Here is a 3,887-nt window from a genome sequence, read left to right as displayed (position 1 = left end):
TGTACATAAAAGTATTACGGTAAGATTATCGAAAACTAAATATTTTACAAGATATTTTATTTTTTATATCAAAATATGTCAAATTAAGATATCAAATAACTCGAAAAATACTTAATAAAAAAATACTTTATTATAATGTTTTGAAAAGATTTCAATAAGGGCTACAAGAATATGTAATAAAAAGTAGGGGTTTCCATTAAAAATATTCAAGGTGACCTTGTCCTAATCTTGGCGATGCCATCCAAATCCAAACTGATAAGGTCATACTCGTGTATATACGCATGTGCGTCGCATAACTAGCCGCGATAGCCGGACCGGATCAACTCTCTCTTTTCTTTATGTTCAAATTAAATACTTATTTTCCCAATTCTGCTCGTTTGTAGTTAAGAGTGCTCTTTTATTGTCAATATATATTGCGTGGACCACATCAGTGATTTATTATTAGCTCCCGTTAACCCGTTTGCCCGCGCCCTTCGCGCCATCTTCGACCGTTTTGCGCCCCGATCAGGGTAATCCCGGTATTCTCGACCGCTCGCGGAAAACCTCGAGTGAGTCCGAAACAATTGCAAATACCAGAGAAATTATGAATATTAATTACAATGAACATTCTATATGTTTAAACGCATATATGTATATAAAATTATCTTTTTTTATTCTTAGTAATACAGACAATAATGCAAAGTACTTTTATATGAGCCAGAATTCCTATCTACTTTATCCATTGAATATTATCAGAAGGAGATATCAGAATAATTGTTCTTCACTGATGGAGCCATCAAATTATATTTGGGTTGGTAATTTTTTATATTTAATTTTTTATATTAATTTTAACGATAATTAATAAATATAACACTCATTTATAAATCTTGTAAATAACACGTTAATTTAATGAGTCTCAAATACATTTCAAATCAATAAGTGAAAGTATTCTTTTTATTTTTTGTCTATAATTGAAATTTTTTTACATTTCTGTTTTTTTAGATAACAAGAGAGATGATGAGAAATTTCTATCATACTTTCTATATAACTAGGATATCTTAATATACATTGCGATTGGAATTTCAACATCTTTTTGAATTTCCTATTTTATTGTCATTTTAAAAAATATTGAGACGATATATATTGAAAATGAATACAAAAATATTACAAATACAATAGAGGTAGTTTATAACACATCGTATAATGTAATTTAATATATTAACTTAAGTTATATTACATTATTTTAAAAATTGCTTGTGTGACAAGATATCGATTGAATTTTGCTGTTACGTTTCCATAGATTAGATCGAACACTGTAGTGAAGAAACGTTTAAAAAGAAGGCCAAAAAAGAATAAATTTGCCGTTTGAATGATTGTAACAATGCATGGCACGGTTATTCTTATAATAATCATGACGGCGTAATCATTTGATGGCATCATGAATGTGACAGAATGCTCCAAGATAAATTGGAAAAGAGTATTATGTTCCCATATCTACGGCAATTCAATGGACATTATCACATTTGCATATGTAAAAAATTTTCGGACAGTGCCCATCAACCTCACTACATCATTCTCACCAAGAATAATATAATATGTTATGTGCAACAAGCTATGATTATTATAAATAACATAATTATTATAAATAATAGTAACATTTTTATAAATTACATATGTGTTTTATGATCTTCTTCTGTTCATTGTAAAATGTATCTTTTTTATTTTAGATCAATTATTGATACGTCCACCAAGGATGATTGATAACGTAGGAATTGGAAGATTCTTCTCTAGATTCAAAGGTACTTATTACGTACCGAATGCGAGCTTAAGAAAATATTATCCAAACGATACCGCTGTAATAGGCAAAATACTTGCCAAACAGAAACATTTATCATCTTAAAATGTACAAATTTGTTGTATATATGAGAATTATTATAAGAGAATTTTTTTAATGAAAATATTGACGTATTTTAAAGATTTTGAAATTAAAATTGCAATATTTAGACACTAATTTAAAAAATAAATAAAAAAATATGAAATTATATCGAATTATGTGCGTGCCATTAAATGTTCCAGATTTATTTTAACTTTGACATCGATGGAATTTTTTAAGTTTCTATAATACTTCTCGCAACAACATATTTCTCAATATAGCTTTCATTATGAACATATGTATATAAATATAAGATATTATTTTATAAATTTTGTAAATCTTACCTTGTAAAAAATATTTTTTACTGTAGATTTAATTGAGTAAGAAAAATAAATATTTATATTATATAAAAATCTGTGTATAACTTATTAATATGTACTTAAAAATTAAAAAATTAAAATGCAAGATTTTGAAAGAAAGAGGATTATTATATTAAATAAATTATTTCGATATTCTGTAGATATGGAAAAATATCAAAATTTTTTTTCTCAAAAATAAAGATTGTTATATAGCCTTTTAGAGAATTTCAAAATATGTAATTATGTTTTATAAATATTTTAAAAGACATATTGCTAATTCTATGCATTGTTTAATATAATTTTTGAAAGTTGAAACTTTTTTTGTCTTAATTTTAGATGTTCTATAGCAAAAAAAAATTATAACACAAACAGACAAAAAACGATTTGTTTTACTTTTTAAATTTTAAAGAACAAATAGAAGTAAGTGTAAAATAGATCAAGAATCTATAATATTATGTATTTTTGATGTCGGACAATAAATTCTTGTATTCCAATTTAAAAAAAGACATTTATTTCTGCATTCCACAATCGTAAATTTTATGTTTTATTATTTTATTACGGATATGACCTGAATAAAAATATTTTTACGCAATCACTATGGTAAAATTGAAGAAACTAAATTATTTTTAACATTACATATTAATATAATTATTATATAGTAATGTATAGCAAATATAAACTTTTTTCGATCAACCGAGTTGCAATTTGTATAGATTAAGTATAAATAGTAATAATAAAATAGTAATAAGTATAAATACATATTTGTATAGATGCAATTAGAATAGATATTATTTCGAAATAATTTTTTGATGATATTTGAAAAATGATATTGTTTTATGTACAAGCAGAATAAATTTCAAACATTTTCTCGTCCTTAGATTCGCTTTCGGAATCTTACCAAAATTTGTAATCGCGTAGATTTAAATTAATTGAAGAACTAAATTTTATCAGATGTTATAAAACGTTTTATCGATGGAATATTTTTTTTTTAATTTCTGAAAAACATCAAGGAATTGAGAGAAGCCTGTTACGTAAAATTGTTTCTCGCCGATTTCGCGCCCACGTTTGATGAGCTATCATTCAGCGATGTTTTTTCCCCTTTTATTACGCATGAAAAATCGTTATAAATCGGGCATGGAACACGATCGATTACCATGCCGCGTTTCGATCGTATCCCATCGATGCACGCTAATCGATCTTCGCGTGCTCGCGGCTCTGTCGTCGCGTCGAACACACACGCTTCCGCGAATTGGTCTAATTCATCAAAGCCGGATACTTCACGGATCCTTTCGTCGCTGCGGCACATAATTACGGGGAATACGTATATACATACTTGCCTACGACGTGGACGCGCTCATAAATAGTTTTATTTACGACCGTAAGACGGTCGTATACGTAAAGCCGGCCCCGCAGGCGTCCACGCGTTTCGCTCCGTAATTATGCTGAGCCTTCTTTGTTCTACCTTTTTTTTTAGCGCTTCTAATTCGATCGTTGGTGTATCGATATGTCATGGGCGGATGCTCGGTTCAAAGTCCTTCCGTCAAGCAACTTTCTTTATGTGATCACTTCGAGAAGAAATATGTGTTTGACTATAAGTAGTAGCAGAAGTTATATATCAGTCAAAAATATTTTGTAATTTATATAAATATAAATATATAAATATAATATATATATAT

The 3,887-nt window shown here is 28.0% G+C and overlaps 1 long non-coding RNA gene across 1 annotated transcript in view; it reads left to right on the top strand.

Moving 5' to 3' along the window:
- The window catches only part of LOC115244015, a 4,226-nt gene extending 2,291 nt beyond the window's left edge, over nucleotides 1-1,935 (top strand). The window contains exons 2-5 of the long non-coding RNA XR_003885295.1: nucleotides 661-790; nucleotides 982-1,160; nucleotides 1,280-1,576; nucleotides 1,707-1,935. This is a non-coding gene — a long non-coding RNA (uncharacterized LOC115244015). The remainder of the gene's footprint in view (nucleotides 1-660; nucleotides 791-981; nucleotides 1,161-1,279; nucleotides 1,577-1,706) is intronic.
- The last annotated feature ends 1,952 nt before the right edge of the window (nucleotides 1,936-3,887 follow it).

The sequence above is a fragment of the Formica exsecta genome, unplaced genomic scaffold, assembly GCF_003651465.1.
Source record: "Formica exsecta isolate Colony F162 unplaced genomic scaffold, ASM365146v1 scaffold786, whole genome shotgun sequence".
Classification (NCBI taxonomy): Eukaryota; Metazoa; Arthropoda; class Insecta; order Hymenoptera; family Formicidae; genus Formica; species Formica exsecta.
The sequence above is the reverse complement of the archived record's forward strand: the minus strand, read 5'-3'. Positions and strand labels throughout refer to the sequence as shown.